Source organism: Melospiza georgiana, chromosome Z (assembly GCF_028018845.1).
Source record: "Melospiza georgiana isolate bMelGeo1 chromosome Z, bMelGeo1.pri, whole genome shotgun sequence".
Lineage (NCBI taxonomy): Eukaryota > Metazoa > Chordata > Aves > Passeriformes > Passerellidae > Melospiza > Melospiza georgiana.
The window spans coordinates 16,766,658-16,786,345 of NC_080465.1; the positions used below are offsets into that span (position 1 = coordinate 16,766,658).

General features: G+C 39.7%; 1 protein-coding gene across 1 annotated transcript in view; it reads right to left on the reverse strand.

Annotated features, from left to right (window-relative positions):
* The window catches only part of MOB3B (MOB kinase activator 3B), an 88,341-nt gene that overhangs the window by 60,452 nt on the left and 8,201 nt on the right, over positions 1-19,688 (reverse strand). The gene's annotated exons all lie outside the window — the stretch shown is intronic.

Sequence of the window (19,688 nt, forward strand, 5' to 3'; positions counted from 1 at the left end):
AATACCTAGGGTGGAGCAACCATCCACAGTAGAGCTCTAAATCAGCAGTCTTGAAGGACTCACTTGGAGGAAAAATCCTGTTTTCCTTGCCATCCATGATATGTGAAATATGAAAGCAAGTAAAGGAAGTCAGTGACATCATAAATAAAAAACAATATTAGAAAGAACACTTGAGCATTATAACTACTTCCTCTGAGGAATGCCAGTCTCCTCTCCAATGACAATACAACTAATTGTTGCTGTAACAAGGATTTTTCACCAGGAAAGAGTTTAGGATAGCAAAAATGTGCTGCTTTTAATGCAGTTGAGCATATAATAACCAGCCAGCATTGTATTGACTGCACAGCTCTGCAAAGACCAAAAAGTACCAGCACTAGAGGAGCAATGCACTAGCAGTATGCCCCGGGGAACAACTGTGGAATTGCCTTGTTCCCCCTACACACTGAAAAGTAACTTCTCAGTTTATGACTCTGCTTTACCTTTCTAGTGAACTAAACTACTTTGAAAGCCTTTTCTGCACACTGCCTAACCCCTGGTGTGTGTCAGAAGGAATTTAACAAAGCAAACAAAACTAATCACAAACTGATCTGGAATAAGGGTTTGGGTAATTTTTTATATCAACAGATCACTGTGGCGAAGCCCTCTATAATCAGGACAGTATTTGATTACTCTTTACAATTTGTGGTCAGAGCAAGTCTCACACAGTACAAGCTCTCCTTCTAACCATATACACAAAAAAATTACTGTAACAGAGCTATAGCACCAAACTCTTAGAAGGTATAAATAGAGTAAAACTACCTTCACTGCCAGTTAAAGATCTTGCTTTTCAAACCATGTTGCCCACAGCTGTGGCCAATATCCAATACTAAAAAAGAAAGGAACAAAATTCATTATTCACACAGCATATGAACATAACCAGCCAGCAGGGCTGAGTTCTTTCTCCTATGACCATTGCAAGCAGTTTACTCTGAAGCAAAATAAATGAGTGCTCCTTGTTGTCTGTGTGGCCACAGCTGCCAGCACACAGGGAAAGCACAGATGATAAGCTCTGGAAGGTGCCATCTGCATTGCAGTACAGTGGTTCCATACAGCCTGGCAGTGCCCAGTTTAGCTCTAAACAAAAGTCAACTGCTGATTTTTATCAGAAAATTGATAGTAAAGACGGCACAGTTTGAATGTAGGAGTTGTCAGGTGGCTAAGCTTCCTCCTACAGTATGCATTTATGCAGCATATTCCCACAGTATGTCCCCCATAATTTCTGATCAAGAAAAAGGAAAGCCTGGTAGCTTCTTACTTCTCCTTGCACATTTTTGTGCAGCACATGCTGTGACTCAACAGGAAGGTCTTTGTCTCAGATCCCAATCAGAGTACACCATAAAAAAACTTTAATTTGCTGCTCTAATTAAAAGGTCACTGCGGGGTTCTGTGGTGATGTTTATTCAGGACCCCTTGAAACCTTAAGGCCGCTTTACACCATTTCTCATCCCATGGCTTCACAGAAGAATTTTAGTGGGAACTGTTAAAAGCATCAAAATCTTTGCACTCTCTAAGACAGTGTAGATGCTAGGAAAATATACTGCAGAACAGGCTGTCTTATCAAAGGCACATCCAAACCAAAAGATGATTACTGTGATTACAGCAGTGGAGGAATTCACAGCATTTTCAGTATATCACTAAACCAGGCATATAACCAATTCACCAGTAAGATTCCTATTCTTCCAAGGTAAGATTTCATAAGACTGGCACACTCGCTTGACACTTGAAGACATCAGAAGCAGAGGTTGGTTCAAAGTAATCATAGCAAAAAAAGAAACCCAAACCCCAAAGCACCACCACTAAAATCAACAAAAACACCAAAACCAAACAGACAAACAAAATCACCTGCCAAAAACATTGTCTTCCCACTCCCCCCACCCTCAAACAACCAAACAAAGACCCAACTCAAAAGAAGTCCAAAAGCCAGAAAATCACTGAAGAGAGAAAACATGTGAGATAAGCAGGAAAAGCCACCAAAATGGTAGAGAAGTCACTGGGGCAAACAGCCCTGTATTATCTGGACTACCTGCACTTAGTCTGAGTCTTCTATCTTATTCTTTTAACAGGTTGTCCCCAGTTTGAGAATCTGAATATATGCCACTTTATTACAAGTTAATACTCAACATTGAAAGACTGAGTTAAAAGAAAAGCTAGGAGAGCTTCAAAATAAACCTTTGCAGATAATCTGGAGAACCTTACACAAATAATAATTCATACATTCAATATCATTGTATTCAATTGTAGAAAAATGACAACAAAGAAGATCCTCCCAAAACATCACTTACTGCTTGATTAGTGCCTGAGGTTGCTACCCTACTGCAGTCTTCTCCTCACTTCTGTGCATTCTTCCAAATGGGAAGCACTTGGATTGGCAATAGGTTTTTCACCCATTCATCCAGACCATGGCCTAGATGCCATGCCCTCTCAACATCATGACAGAAACAAGAGTATTTGTTGTATATTTGAATGTCCTCATGCCCAGGTTGTTCTATGTCCTTTCCTCTACTGCTTCCTGCCAGAGACACACATTCTTCAATGCATAAAAAAAATGGCGCTAGATTTTTTTATCTATGTAGCACTTCTGTTACATAGCTTTATTATATTTATTCTAACATTTTATTATCCACTAGAATTTGGTGGAATCTTTAACAACATGGAGGAAGGATACTGATTAAATTCACACAGATTTTAGCACTTGTAATTTGCTTCTGAATTGGCACAAAGCCAAAACAACCTTAGACCTACTTCCCCCTAGGATGCTTTCATAATTATAATTACTACATAATAAATGGTTAGGGAATTGCATTGCTACCTTGCTATTCTTTACCCCACTTCAATTACATCTTTTGCCACTCATGCATTCCATATGTTTATGGTTTGGATCCAGCCCACAAATTATTTGAGTATACCCAGCTGTATCACAAACAAGATCTGCTATTAGAGAGGCAGATACCATCAGGATTTTTGAGGTAGCAATCACCACAGATCCCAAGAGTACTCCCAAATAATAATATATCTGTTCTCTGAAAAGAATGCCACCCGGGTGACTGACAAGACTGAATCCCCATCCTAGTACAGCAGGGACTGAAGTCCAAATTTTCTTCAGAAAAATGAGTGAGAATCCTGGATAATGAGCCGCAAAACCAAGTTTCTAGGCAAGAGCCACTGTCACTGTCTTGGGGATCATAACTCTGGTGTCAGCAAAACTGGAAACTTCAACTATGGGTATGTCTTTAGGAGCCACTAGTAACACCTGAGTACCAAGGTGCAAAACAGGCAGGCGCATCTGCAGTTGCCATGATTACAGCCAATTGGATGATAATGAATAAACACACTGCTTCACATGCAGAAAACACACACCTCACTGATGCTGTAAGATCAGGCAAAATTCTGAAATGCTTTCCCATATTGTTCTTTGTGAGGAACTTCTATACCTTCTATTCCCTTCTTAATTTCAAAACACGCTCTTCCCTACCTTAACACTTTTTTTTTCTTTATTCTCTCCTTCACTCACCCAGACACTGCACCAGGCTTTGGTTGAAGTGTCAGCTAAAAAGCAGTTCAGAAGAATCACAGGCAGACACTAAAGCAAAGGCTGTTGGCCACACGGCATTTTGTCTCCATTGAGTTTCTAACTCTAGGTTCAACTGTAGAAAACAATCAGGCATATATACAAAGATAGTGTAAACTACCTACATTTGCTGCCCTTTACATAATCATGTTCAGACAGGTTCAATTTTTAAATTATTGTATGTATGTGGGAGTACATGCAATTAGAGAATTATTCTTCTTGTGGACTTCCTGTTTTTATAACATGACAACATACTACGAGTTAGACAGCCTGTAAGACCAGAACCTATCATGCAACTCTTCACCTGCTTGCTCTAAAATAAAACCTCCATTTAGGTCAGAGCCATACTGATGTGGCACACCTGGGAATTCAAGATAAAAACCACTACTCAATCTGTTATTCAATTTTAATACAATTTTAATCTGCTTAAATTGACATGAAAAATGTGGTATAAGTGGCACACGTATTTAGAGAACATGGTCCCTCTAAAGGACCATGATAAAATATTTCAAATACTGAATATGCCAGTTATAATTGCAATGGAAAGTCAACTCTTGCCAGAAAATCAGGATTTTCCAAAATCTGCTAAACACCATCATTCTTCTGTTTCTTTCAGTTCCAACTTCTTTGTTATAAAACAAACATGGACACTGGCACTGTATTTTCCACAACTTAATTAAAAAAAAAAAAAAAAAGTAGGCAGAACAACAGACAAAACTTGTTGTGTCCTAGATATTGAAAAATATGAAAAATAAAGACCTAACTTGCAACGCAAGCATACATTCATATTCAAATATATTTCAATCACTGTATTGAACAGAAGCAGTTAAATAAGGCTTGCAAAATGATCATGTCTATATTTCAACAAAAATAATTTTCAGAAGTCTATCCAGACTTATCTAATGGGTTAAATGAGATTTACTTTATTGCAAACATACTGATAGTCTTGTGAATATAATAAGAAAATGTAAAGTAAGGGTGCTTCTGTAAATGTGTAGGCCCCAAGCAAACCATATAATTCCAAGGTAATTATAGCAAAGCAGATTCTGTCTAAAGAGTCACGCAGATATAGGCATGTAGCTTTTCTGTCCCACAGGAATATTGTAGGTGCTATCCAGTTCTATAGATTTAATTCAAAGCTTCTAAATGTGATGCAATCTCCAGAAGACCCACCCATGGAAGTAGAGCATAAACCTTAGCACAGGTGCCCATCCAACACCCCTAAAGCCAAGTGACACAATATCCTGAAAAACTCCACAGAACAGATGTCATCTGTGGTAGGTTGGACACATAAAATGTATCTGTTGACAGCAGTCTTTAGATAAACTGACTCATATTTCAGCTCCATGGCAGAGGTACCGTACCTAGACTGTGAAACTGCATACTCCATGCCTGAACTGTGCCTTTTACAAAAGAGATTTCAACATACGGCTGCTAAAGGGTAAGAGGTAACCTTATATGCTCTCTTCTGATCTCTCACATCCCTTTGTCATTAGAACTGTTAGATTAATTGCATGGTTTATTCCAGCATCAGGCAGATGTTACAGAACAGCTCCACTGAAAAAATGCAGGAAACATAATGTCAAGCTTTATGCTTCTTGTCTGTTTACGACTTCATAATATTTTGGTTTCTAAGACATTATCAGATGAATAAGTCTAAGGTCTAGATGGTGCACTGTACTACTGTTCACAGGAGCATCAAAAGATGAAACTTTGATGGAACATATTCCAAAGTGTAGGCAGCAAGTCAAACAAGTGAATTGGCTCAACTGTACTTCTTTTTTTGTGATAAGGTATAGTGAAATGGACTGAGGAAACGAGACATCTATGGGGAATACAAGGAATCATCTAACGAATCCAGGCCCCAGTATCCCAGAAAACTAAAATGATCCCTACTATTATCCTACTGTCAGCATTTGAGTTGAAACACTAGCATGCACACAGAAAAATCTTTAGAAATAAATTTTGAGTACAAACACAACTTCTCATTTAACCTCTAAGTGCTCTAAACAGAGAATAAGAACTGAGACAAACTTTTTTCTCCCAAGACAGAGGTAAAGAGAAGCACAGAATAGCACAAAACTGTCTCGTGAAGACTTATGACCCAGCTAACACCTTCTTAAAGCAAAGCAGATGTCTTTTTGTGGGTAAACATGTTCCCACACTAGGTAAAATTTCAAATCAATTTTCTGTGTCTGTTTTTGCAGACTGTGTATCAGTTTTCTCTGCTATCATACCTATAACACATTCTGTCATGCTTGCAGATCTGAAAAAAAGTATTTGCTAGCAGTGGAACATTAGTTGCAGGGGAAAACTTGATGACCCTGTGGAATGTTAATAGTAACAGTCCCTTTTACCTATTTCTGTTTAAGGGAAAAAACAACTCTGGAAATACTTTACCTATCAACCATGAGATTCAATGTGATGTTAAGGACTTCCTAACTATGACACTTTAAGAAAGAATTCTCAAAGAGGATTTAGCATTTCAGAATTGGTCACAGTTGCTTCTTTTTATAATACCATTCTAAACCAGTCCACTGATGGCAATTCTACCATCTTCTTTCTACTGAACGTAAGAGGTAAGTGGGTAGTCTGCAGGGCAAACAAATATTTGCCCTGATCTGATTTCTTGTGTGCTTTCTATGAAGTACTTTTGAAATAAATCTTGGAATTCAAGAGTCTGAGAGATGTTTAAAAACATTCTGCATGTCCCTTCCTCTAGTTAAACTAATAAAAGTAGTCTGACCTGTCTACAGAGAAAATTAGCTTTGATAATGAAAAACAGTGAGATTGTGGTGAACATAGGACAAATGCCTGATAGTATTACTGCAGCTACATAAAAACAATCATTAGTGCATAATTAAATGCCACAATTTACAAATGAAAGAGCAATACGAACAACACAACAATGTAGCATTAGCTTAATTTACTGCATTGCTGAGAACAAGTCTATATTATGAGCAGCTAATGGCCCTGCCTTAGAAATATAATGATTACAAAAAATAACTCAGCAACACCACTTTTCTGGACTATATGTCAAATTGCACAGCATAATAAACAATCATACATACTACAACAAATAAATGCTGAACAAAGTTCCTAGCAAGCAACCCCAGGAACTCTCAATTATCTATCAGTATGTTAATTCAGTAGAAAACCATTCATGAAGAATAGAAAGTAAGACAACTATGCCTCTGGACTGGCATGGTCTAAAAAGGACTAAATTCTGAAAAGGCATAGGATTGAATTTTGACTGTATGATTTGAAGGGTCAGATAGACAATTCCACAGTGGACACAGCCTGATCACCCAAGCCAAGTGACCTAGCCAGCACTGATGCTTCATCACTGCACCCCCCGGACATAAAAATGTATTGGCTTTCTGGTTACCAGCCCAGCCCAGTTCTCAATGTTTTAGTTGCTCAAAGCATGAAAACCAGGGAAGCCTTCTGGCCCTCTGGAGCGCACTAGCCCAGCAGTATGTTCAGGCTAACCAATGCTTCAATAATGTACAACATTTGTGCCACTGGCTCTGGCACAAATAAATACAGTAGTCCAGCAGGACCAAGTGCAGCAGCCACTGCCACAAATAGAACATGGCAAAAGCTAAAGCCTTCATCTAAGCTATGTGGGTTATTTTCATAGCAAAGTACATAAATCTGGAGTATTTCCTCTTGGAAAAGGCATTGGATAGTGGTAAGATACAGGGAATTACAGTTAGAGCCAAGCCTGAAATGATCTTTTGTGGCCTCCACTTGTGCCATTACAGGCTATCAGTCACCTCATTTTATTTTCACTGTATTAAATATGTTGCCATGAGCCTTTAAATTAAAAGAGTCTAACCAGTTGAATTCAGACTCTCAAAGTTAAATTCTTTATCTAATAAATCATATATACTCCCTATTATGGTGTGAACCTTTCTACTATGGTGTAAATTAACTTCTTATACCTACCTTATTTTGTCTTAGAAGACATTGAGTTATGACCATCTGTACTGGAGTTCCATGGCCTAGTTCTGGAAATGGCAGTGGGGAAGGAAAGGGAGGGATTCTGGGGTGGCTTTTGTGACAAGATGTTGGACACTTCTTCCATGTCTTACAGAGCCAACTCCAGCTGGCTCCGAAGACAGATGAGCTGAGCCTCTGGCCAAGGCTGGGCCAATTAGAAATGGTGGTAACGCCTCTGTGTTAACATATTTAAGAAGAAAGAAAAACAAAAAGAGGTTGTGCAGTTGTCATTGTGACCAGAGAAGAGCAAAGTGAGAACATGCGGGAGGAACAATGCTGCAGACACCAGGGTCAGTGGAGAAGGGGGGCAGGAGCTGCTCCAGGCACTGGAGCTGAGATTCCCCTGCAGGCCGTGGTGCAGCCCACAGTGAGGCAGCTGTGCCCCTGCAGCCCATGGGGGTCCAGGGGGATGCAGAGATCCACCTGCCTCCTGTGGAGGAGCCCCATGCTAGAGCAGGTGGATAACTGGGGTAGACTGTGGTCCTGTGGGAGACCCATGGAGGGTGGGGCCCTGCCCCCAGGCTGCAGCAGTCTGTCCTTGATGGACTGCAGCCCATGGAAGAGTGACCCACACTGCAGCAGTTTGAAGGGGACTGGTGCCCAAGGGAGGGATTCACGTGCAGCAGGTCACAGGCAGCTGTTTTTAATGAGATGGAGCTGCATCAGAGACATTTATGGAGAGCTGTCTCTCATGGGAGAGACCCCAGGGTGCAGCAGGATAATGACTCCTCTCCCTGAGCAGTGGGAGCAGCCTCAGGTGGTGAACTGACCATAACCCCTATTCCCTGTCTCCTTGCACCGCCAGGGTAAGAGGTACAGCTGGAAAGAGGAAGGAGTGGGGGGGAAGGTGTTGTTAAGGGCTCATTTTGCTCCTCATTTCCCTGCTCTGATTTTCGTAGTAATAAATTCAATGCATACCTCTAAGTTTTGTTTTGTGTTAAGTTTTGCATGTGACATTATTTGATGAGTAATGTCTCTCCTGGTCCTTATCTCAACTCAGGAACCCTTTGTTAAATTTTCTCTCCTCCGTCCAGCTGCAGAAGGGGGTGAGTGGGTGGCTTTGGTGGGTATCTGGCAATTGACCAGGGACAACCTATGACACCATCTTTTAATCCTAACTAGGTTCCTAGATAAGAACATGAGAACAGACTTTGGAAAACAGAAGCTGTAGTGGTGATCCACAGCTCTCTCTCAGGCCTTTATTTATTTGCTAAGTTCTGTTTTGTTAACATGTTAGTTTACAGTATGGTGCAGAATATAGTTCATGGAAAAGAGGTTATTAGTTACTGAGGTTATCACAGCAGACTCTGATGCCTCGTGCCATGTGAATTCTGCAGCTTGTCTCGATGGAAAAGCCTTGAGAACTTTGAAGACTCTCGAGGCTCTGCAGGAAGCCTTTTTGGTTGAGTGGGAGAGCTGGGTTACACAGGCATCTCCCAGCTTGTGCTCCAGTTGTACTGCTAAAAGATTGATTATTAATACTTTGCAATTCTGTCTAAAAAATAATGTGACTTGGGGATTGCATTTGGGTGATTGTATTTTGTAAAGCAGATCACACCAGAACTCAAGATTGCCTGAAGCAAACAGAAGAAAGTTCTGTACCCTTCAGACTCCTCATAAAACAGAGAGAAGCTGCTTAAATATGTAGGCAGGAAGGAATGCAAAATCTCTTTGCTTGCAAAGGATTTTGAAAATAAAAAACACTAAAGAAGAGACTAAGGAAGTTAAATCATATTAACTTGTGTTTTACCCTACAGATAACAGCCAGGAGTTAACTTTGACAATCCTCATGTATCCCTTCCAACTCAGGATACTCTGTGATTCTGTTTTCCAGCAGCTTATCCTCTCCTTTTCCTCCAAAGTGCTTCAGCAGAAGGCTTTTCAACCTAAGCACTTTCATTGCAAGACAAGATTTTTTAAAGGTAATGTGAAATCAAGATTTTGTTCAGGGATTACAATGGAATACCAGCAATGTCTTACATACTATATGTTACATTATATTGTCTCATTCCATGCTTCCAATGGAAGCACACTGCCCCTGCAATCTCCCACATTTGATGACCTGCAGAAACCAGGTCATTTCTAATTTCTAATTACATTTCTAATGCAAAGCACTATAAAAATGAAGAAGATAAGAAATTACACCTGCAAGCATAATGAGATATACAATCTAAGAGAAGTTTTCCTTCTTTATAATTCTATAAAGGTCATTAATGTAATTAAGTTGTGTTTGGTAGCTTTATCAGTACAATAAACAAAATAAATCAGATTATGAAAGCTGCTTTATTTTAATAGTGAAAGATCAGGTTTTCAAATGACTGCTCTCTTTGCTGTAAAATATAACCACAAAATTCTTATCAAAACCACTGTATCATGTAAAAACTGTCTCCTCGAGTGCTTTGGGAACAGCAGATGGAAGCAAGAAATATGAGAGCAAGCCATTTGTCCAAGGCCACACACCAGGCCAATAGAGATCAAGGAAGGAAAACACAGTTGCCTCATTTGGAGTGGCCATCTGTTCATAAAGCTGCACTCCAAATATATTCTTTAAACAGATTTGGCCCCTCTGTTTAACTCAGCTTGAACCTGCTCAACATAATGTATATCCCAATTTCCACTGGATAATGGAGTCCTTTGGATCTAATAAATTCACAGTGTAAATGAAATATCTGATGGATAGCCCAAACTTGACATCTACACGTACATTCTTTATTCATCAAGGGTTTCAAAGCTGTCCTTACAATAGACTTTGAAATAAGCATTAGAGTGAACTGGTTCATGGCTTCAGCACATCAAAAGTTCCTGTGTTCAGAGCTTTTGTCCTGCCCAAAACATTGATCTGTCATATGCAACCCTCTTCAATTGCCTGTCGTGTGTGGCTAAGCAATTTCAAAATAATGGGTGCCAATGACCAGTTACTAATGTCACAGAATCAAAAGACTCATGCCAATGCACAATTCCACAAGTGATATACTCTCATACAGTCCAAGTGCTTACTCAGCAAAGACTAAGACAGGGCTTAGGAACCCACCTAAGTTTTAGGTTCTATGCAAGTTCTTCCACAGACAGACTTCTGCAAAATTCTAAGTAGCAAACAAGAGTACCAGCAGTTTTTACTCTAGCTTTTAGTGTCACAATCTACACAGCAAATCAACTGAATATCACTGGATTCACTGAGGGTCTTCAAGCAGGAAATGTGACAGATGCAGTGATATTTTCATGGGGCTACATGAGCTATTCCTAACATAGAATCCATCCTGTTACAGGAACCTCTCTGGTCACGCATTCCTGGAAAGGTTTATGAGAGCCTTCAGAACAACTTTGTTACTTAGTAATATATCAACTACAGAACGAAGTGTTCCTGCAACCATTTAGCATCCTTTAGCCAAGATCATTAGCAAGGCAGGCTTTTAGACTTGCTGGTAATATCCATTTTCATACGTGACCAGGTCCCGAGGGGAAACAAAGCTTATCTGCAACAATAACATTTGAGGGAGGGGCGGGACAAAGATGTAAATGACCCAATGAGATGGGTACACAAGAAAGGAAAAATAACCAAACACAAAAGCCCCAAACAAATGAAACAACAACTAAAAAACCAATAAATAAGCTGAATTTGGCATGGTTATTATGCCTGTTGTCAAACCAAGCTGATGTAAACATTCTTGGTTCCCACCTTATTTTGCAGTTTTTCACAAAAAGTCCACAGCCATGACACTTGGCAATAATTGCTTAGACTTTTTTAGTTCTCTATGAAAGTTATTAACTTTTAAGAACTTTTTAGGGGAAAACATTTAATTATCTCTCTATTACATTTTTTAAACTGATTTCGTGGAAACAAAACTTTCCAAGAACAAGAAAGTCCTAAGTGTCTGTCTTGCTAACAATAGCCTTACAAACCACCATCCCCCTTCAATGATGTTTGAAAGAGCCATTCAAACCTCAAAAAACCCCTCAAAATAAACTCAGTCCTCAAGAGCACACAAAATTAGCTGCTGAATGAGGAGGAAAACAAGCTACTGACCAACACAGGAAAAATCACTAAGCACATAGAATCGTATAATAGCTTGGATTGGAAGAAACCTTACAGACCATTCCAATCCTCTTGCTGTGGACAGGAAACTTTTCACTAGATCATCAGAGCCCCATCCAGCCTGGTCTTGAACGCCTCTAACAATGGGGTTAGTTAGAGGTGTTCAAGACCATAAACTCACATTAGTTAGTTAGTTTCATAAACTAACACAACCCCTCTGGGCAACCTGTGCTACTTTCACAGTAAAGAGTTTTTTCCTAATATCTAGCCCAAACCAGCCATCGTTTAACTTAAGGCCACTCCCCCTTTTCCTATCACCACACATTTTTGTGCAAAGGCCCGCTCCAGCCTTCTTTTAAGGCCCCTCTAGGTACTGGAAGGTGTTACAAGGTCTCCCCAGAGCCTTCTCCACTCTAGACTGAACAGCCCCAACTTTCTCTGCTTGTGTTCATAAGAGAGGTACTCCAGCCCTCTGATCAACTCAGCGGCTCTTCTCCTGACTTGCTCCAACAGGTCCACATCTTTCTTGTGCTGAGGCCCCCAGAGATGGATGCAGTGCTCTAGGTGGGGTCTCACCAAGGTAGAAAAGAGCAGAGAGACAGAATCCACTCCTTCACCCTACTGGCTGTGCTCCTCTGGATTGTTCTCATCACCATCATTCCTGCCCAGAGAAAGGAAAGGTGATTAGCTTTCCAGTCACATTATTTTTCCAAGTTGAAAAAGTATTGAGGCCAAACAGGAGAGAAAAAGGTCCAGCTCTTTGGGCCATCACATCAATTTGGCTGTGCGCAGTAAACTTCACCTTAAGCTTGGAATCATTCATGTCCTGTTAGAGGCTTGCTCCCAGGAGTAATTTGGCTGATGGTGATCTCTTAAAATACATTCAGTGTGAAATATTTCCTCTGCAGTTGTGGGTAAACAAGTCAGTGGAGCTTTTCCTATTATGTTTATTGGATTCTGTGATTCAGGCCTAAGGGTTTTCTAGGGGAAAAATGAGGTGATGCACGCTTCCCAGAAACAAAAACACTGTTCAGCAGGAAAACCAAGCAAATCTAATCTGGCATTTTGATTTCTTCTTTTATCACACAACACCTCAACTTTAACTAGACTAGCACTAACTCACACAGGTGAAAAAGCATCAGGAACCTTGTATCTCCTATTTCTTGGGTAGTGTTTTCATAACCACTCTTTCACTAGCTGCCAAGATGACCTTCTTACAGACAGATGAACAATAACAGTTAGTCTAACTGTTTATTACAATTGATTGCAAACAGATGAGAACATTAGTCATGAAGATCTAACCCAAAGAGTCAGACAATGCAGCCAGATGGAAATTCCTTTGGAAAGTCAAACAGTCCCTCACCCAGGAAAATATTTAGAAATGGAGTTTGCTGGGAGGGCATAATGGTGTTCAGGTCATAACAGAGAAGAGTTTTGACCAGCTGCTGTTTAAACATGACCAGTCATTTTTCTCCCTCTATTTTCACCTGCTTTTTCCTTCCCAAACAACCCAGTTCCATTCCTTTTCCTGCTTTTAATTTCTCCCCTAAGCATCCCATAAGTCCTGTGTTCCTGTGTATGCTGCAATGTGTCCTCTACCTCTAGGCAGCAAAACCAGGAAGTCTGTGAGGTGCTCCAGGACGGGCTCATATTGATGCATTTCCCTCCCATGCCATGGGGATGAGGCTGCCCCAGCACAATGCTGGAAGGGGCCTTTCCTCAGAATCCTTACATTGGGTCTTTGCCTGCCACTGTCCCTTGTGCTCCTCTGGGTTTGAGGAGATAGGATCCAGTGATGGGGCTGGGAGCAGCCGCGGAAAGGGTTACTAAGGCTCCTCCACACCTGCCAGTGTTTCTCTGCACTACCTTGTGGAGCACAGGCAAGTTTTTATCACATAAACTAACAGTTTATCACTACTACTTCTTAAGAAAGAAAAGAGGGCAATGCTGAGGGAAACAAAGACAATATGGAAGCTAAAGTAGCTAAAGTAGCATCTCTCTCAGAATTTAGCGTTGCCCAAAGTCAAAACTGATTTTCAGGTCTCTGCCTTTTTTTTTTTCTTCTTTTTTCTGCACTATTCATAATGCTTCCATTAGACAATCTTAACAAATAGCCTGGGTAAAACTGTATAATGCTCCCAAGACATGTACTAACTAGATATATCTACTTTGTAAAGAAAGATATAGTTAAAATACAGGAAAACTAAGAAACTTTGAACATAGACAAATTCATTTAGGTGAATTCAGATATGGGATCTCAGTTCCATTCAGCTGGCACCTAGTCCTCTGTACCAGACCTTCACCTTTATCCTCTGGATTTTGTTTTCACCTCCCATATGAGCCATAAAATGTTCATTTTGTCATCTGCTTTGGTGCAAAATGGGATCCTCAGTCCAAAAGTTCTTTATCCTTCACTGAAACATAACAGGTTACGTAAGCATAACTACAAGACATTTTTATGCTCACATTTGTCACAGACATCTGTGACAGACAGATTTTTAAAATTATTATTATTGTTGTTGTTGTTGAGAAAAACAAACCACAAAAAGAAGCAACCAAAAAAAATCCAAACCAAACAACCATATTCTATCTCACTAGACAAAAAAAACGGTTCTTTCAGCAAATCTTGGTTCATCCACCAGACTTCAGAGAAGTGTTTAGGAGGCAAGAACACAATGAAATGCAAAATCCTGAAGCACTAAAAGTAAAGCAGATGCATAGCTTCTGACTCAGTCATTCAAACCCACTTTTCTCATTCCCACAAGAAAAGTATTTTCTTATGTACCGGAAGAGATAAGGAAAGAGCCAGTGTGAGGTGCTTGGTCACAGGGTGGCTGGTTTGCACTACAGGAAAGAATGTGTTTATCACCCTCCTCTGTTTTCAGGAAAGAAGAGTTCTGATTTAGAAGATGGTAATCTCCATGTGGATCCTCAGATGTCCCCAAATTAGGGAGGCTATGCATAATATTAGGTAGACACATAATATTAGGTAGACACATAGGATTTGCACCAGTTTGATTAGAGACTCCATCAAATCCTCTCCAGCTACTCCGAGAAGCAATTGTCCTGACTTGTCCTTAGACAAGCTGCACAAAGCAAACAGGTCACTGATGCCTAACCATGACCTGAACTTTCTTACACAGGATATTCTCCTCTTCATCATTTACAATCACTCCATACTGCTTAATCTCCACTTGGAATTTTTATTTTTTTTCCTACAACAATCAAATATTTCATGGGTTTCTTATGAAATGACAATGGAAGGAAAAGAGGTATGAGAGTGTATAAACAGAATAGAACCACTTAACAGTGAATCAGATCCACTTTGTTACGCAGCACTAAGCTGCTTCTCATGTTACTTTAGTAGATGAAAGGACTGGTCCTTATTTGACTTAAATCAATGCTCCATTTAATGCAATAAATCCATACACATGTACACAAAATTAAAATTAAAAATACATCTGTGGCAAATCAATGTGCTAAATCTACCTCAGTCCTCCTGATTCTCTTTTCAGTCTTTCAAACACAAAGACATCCCTACCACATATTTCATTCATAAACTAACTTCTCTGAAGACCTCTGTGTGTAGATAATTTGTGACAATACCACAACATAACTACAGCCTTAGCATCAGCAGAATCAAAACAAGAATAATTGTGGGAGAGTTCTTATATTTCTAGGATACTACTGTGTAACTACTGAAGTCATTCACTGGTTTGCTAAAAGAAACTGCTTATCCATAGCAATTTTTCACTCAGTCATACTATAATAGATGCTTCCAAACCTCAATAGGATTTATTTTTCCTTTATAAAAATACTTTCTTTCATTGTGGAAATCCTCCACTGCTTGCATCTGTCATGGTTTAACCCCAGCTGGTGACCAAGAACCACACAGTCACTCACTCACTCCTCCCCCTTCCCCAGTGGGAAGGGAAACCTGAAAGAAAAGTAAAACACATTGGTTTAAGTAAGAACAGTTTAATAAATGACACATAATGTAATATTATCATCATCATCATCACAATGATAAACAACAACAACCACAAAAATAGTGATAAAGAGGAATAAAACCCAAAAAAGATAAGTGATACACAATACAATTGCTCATCACCTACTGGCCAGTGAAAGATCCGCAGCTCCTGTACAACTCCCCCCAGTTAATACACTGGGCATGATGTTCTCTGGTGTGGAATATCCCTTTGATCAGTTCAGGTCAGCTGTCTTCGCTGGGCTCCCTTCCAACTTCATCTGCACTTGTTCATTGGCAGAACACAGGAAACATCAGTTCTAATGGCTACAGCCAAATCACTAATGTTTCATCTACACTACCCTCCTGCTGAATCTAAAACACATCGTGCAATTAGGAAAAAAATAAATCCTATTCCAAATGAAATCAGGACAACATAAAATATTTCTGAACTTATACATTTCCCATATTCTTTTTCAAATATTCCTGTAATTATGCAGACTGAATAACATAAAGGTAAATCACTTTTGTTCACTATTAGAATTAGCAATCCATAAAGATTCCCACAAGAAGAAAAGCAAATCTGCCTGCTGAATAGTTCGTAATTTTTGCTTATGTTAATGGTTATTCAGTCTTTGTTTTCAACCACCAGTGACTTCCTATATTGTGATTATAGGAATGAGTTCAAAAGGTGGTACTGCGCTAGAGGAAGTCAGTGATACATAGAAACATGGCACTTTGCTAATGCATATTCAGGAACCAACCAAGCACTTCAATTTCAAGCCACAGGGCTTAGTGGCACTTTCTTAGAAGTGTCATTATCAAAGGCTCAGATTGATTCAGACACTTAGAATTCATCCAGTGATGCCTACCTGCAGTCCTACTACAGCCTGGCCCAAAGACCTGATAGTCAAAGAAGTACATCAGCCAGACCCTCGGAGAAAAACTTCTGCCTTACACCAGCTAGAGTAGTCCTGAAGATGGGACATTTTCCTACCAACACAAGTGAATTCAGTCTTCTTGAGAGCTTGTATTCACAAGAGTGATATTCAGGTATTAGAAAGATTATTTACTTGCTCGTAGAATAGTCTTGTTAAGGTTTAGGGCTTGTCATGCTTCAATGATCACAGACCTAGCAGGAGGTTAGCAGAGCTGGGGGAGAATGATGCACCACTGAGAGCAGACACAAAGAATGCAGAATTTATAGGCCACAAGGTCATCTGGCAGAATTCCCAAGATAAGAAAGTAAAAAAGGCAACACTTCAATAGGGTGAAGGGTAATTCTGGCAAGGGAAAATAACAACCATGGACTCAAGAAACACACTAACTCAAGGAAGAGAAAGACGGAGCGAGCAGACTAATTAGCAAAAGAAGCAAGGGAATAATTAAACCAAGAGAAGACAGAACACTAATTAATAGCAGAATTATGTAACTTGTAACAAATGAACATTAATGTCTTTGTTTGCTAAAATGTAGAAACAGTAAAAAGCTTTGATAGTCTGTGTGCTGGGTTTGTGGGTTTGTCACCCAGCACCCCTTTCTAGCAGAACTCTAAATAAATCAAGTACCTGAGCTTTGTGTGTGGATCAGCCTCTTGTATTAACAGGTGAAAGAACCCACTTTGGGACAACAATCTAGGTGATCCAAATGGGAACTATAAAGCGTTGCCTTGCCTGGATCACCTTGCTGCTACCAGCAAAGGAGAATCAGATCAAATAGAATTTGCACCAGTTTGGTTGGAGACTCCGTCAAATCCTCTACCAGCATCAAGGTGGTGAGCAACTCAAAGGTAAAACACTCCAGAGATATTTGAACAAGGGCAAAAGTGATGCGAATTTCTAGACTGGTGAGTATCAAATTTCATTTTGTTGTAACTGATCAGTGCGAGCAGTTCTGGGCTGACCAGCGGGATTGGTAGTTGAAAACTTCAAGCTCTGTGTAAATTGGATAAGGAAGATTTGGAACAGTGACTATCACTGTACACAACATAAATAGTGTGTGAAAGAGAGGAGGTGTCCTCCTATCTTTGCTGACACAAGGTCAGGGCACTGTGTAAATATCAACAGGACATCAGAACTGGGAAATAAATAAATAAATGCCTAGGCATTAAAATTGTTACAGACAAAACTGTGATGGAAGAGAGGGCTTTTCCTTTCTCTGACAACAAGGAGCTGGAGCAGAGAGTACAAAATTATTTGTATTAGAGGTCTGGAACCTAAGGATAATGGAACTGGGCAATTGAGTATTGGCAAACTAGTCCGACAATTCTACCCGGTAGCTGTTGGGTTTTTAGTTTGAAAAGCTGGAGTAAGCTGGGGAAGATCCAATGACTAAAGACAAAATGCATACATACTGTAAGCAGTAGTGGACAGCTTATAAATTGGTGAATGGGGAAAATGTATTTTTGTGGTTTTATTTTAGAATTGGTGTTTTGTTGCTGACTTGGTAAATGGGATAAGTTTTGGTTTATGCTGATGCTTTTATGACATTGTATAGAGACCTAGGTATTCAGAAAAAGTATATGTTGGGAGGAGATATGCTGATGTCATGTACTAAGGCAAAGGTCGTGTGTTGCAGCGGGGATAAGGCAGAAGATGCGTGAATGTTAGTTCCCTCCTTTTCCCACCATATAACATAGGAGTGGGGATGGATGAAGAGAATATGGATCAATATAAAGAACATATAAGAAGTATGGATTTTAGTCCTTTTGCTGGCCAGACTCAGGGAAATAAGCAAGCAGGGATACAGCAACTTTAAAAAAAACGGCAGGGGTCTGCCAGGTTTTATACATGTCCTTTCTTATATTTCATAATTGTCAAATTGGAAGTGATCTGTTGGTTTCAGCTTTTGAAAACTGTTAACCTAACAGTTAGGTTACCCTAGCTGGGGTCATACTTAGGCTAGATTGATTACCATGTTACTGTGGAAAGAAAAGAGACTGGCATTACAAAGGTGAAAGAAACATGATAGCCCCAAGCAAGGGGCTTGGGGCCTGAAAGGCCCCTACTTCCCCTGCACAAATACACACACACACTCTTCTGGCCTAAATCAATGTGATATTTGTAGGCAGTAAGGGTCACTGAAAACATGGAAACATTATGATGCTGGAGAATTTTTTTACAATGAATGAGGAACATTCATTGGGGAACATATCAAGGAACCCCCAGGAGACCCTGTAGTTTCAGGAAGACCAGAGAAAAAAAAAAAGAAATTTTTATAAATAGCAGAGACACATATTGAGTAAAAACTATCTGTAAGGGCTAAGGGAAGCTAGCCTTAGGATTTAGCCTTAGGAAGCAGCTTCTGATTTTTGGGGCAGCTTTATGGCCATTCCTGCAACTCACAGAGTAGCCAATTGGAGACATTAAACTCACTCGTGAGTTTCTATATGCCAGAATGTTGCTGTCTTTTCTAGGATGAGATTTATTATGCAAGTTAAATGCTTGAATCAGAAGGCTCTATACATCTCACAAGGTAAGGCACAGAAGGCTTAAATCTGTTTACTAGTGACCCAGACCCCAGAGGAACAAGAGAGTCAGAAGGAACAGGATTTAAGAGCAATAAACCAAATAACTGTGGACAATTACTGATGTGACTGGTTTGGATTTAAAAGACGCTTTCTTCTGCATTTCAGTGGATGAGCAGAGCCAGACTCTCTCACAAACCAGGTGAAAGAACCCACTTTGAGACAATGGGAGGAGGCTTCAGAACAAGAATTTTCCTACTCTGAAATATAAGGCATTCCTTTTTTTTAGGTAAAAGCATGCTTTCCTTAATGGATTTAAAAATTAAGGCTGATTCATCAAGTGATGGAGTAGAACAAAGCTTCTCTGAACAGTGAACTATCAGAGATTTTGGAGAAAACAGCATCTGTCTCAAGAGTTGTATATACTTCTTTTTTTTTGCCAATATAGTCATAGCAACATGTGCCCCTAGTGATTCAATGCTTGTGTCAACAAAAAGGTTATTTTGCTAATAAAATTTAAGCCATTGCCCAAACAAAACAATTTATCCTACTAAAAAGATATTTGTTCTTAAATCAATAAAATTACATCTTGCTTTGGTTGCATATCTGT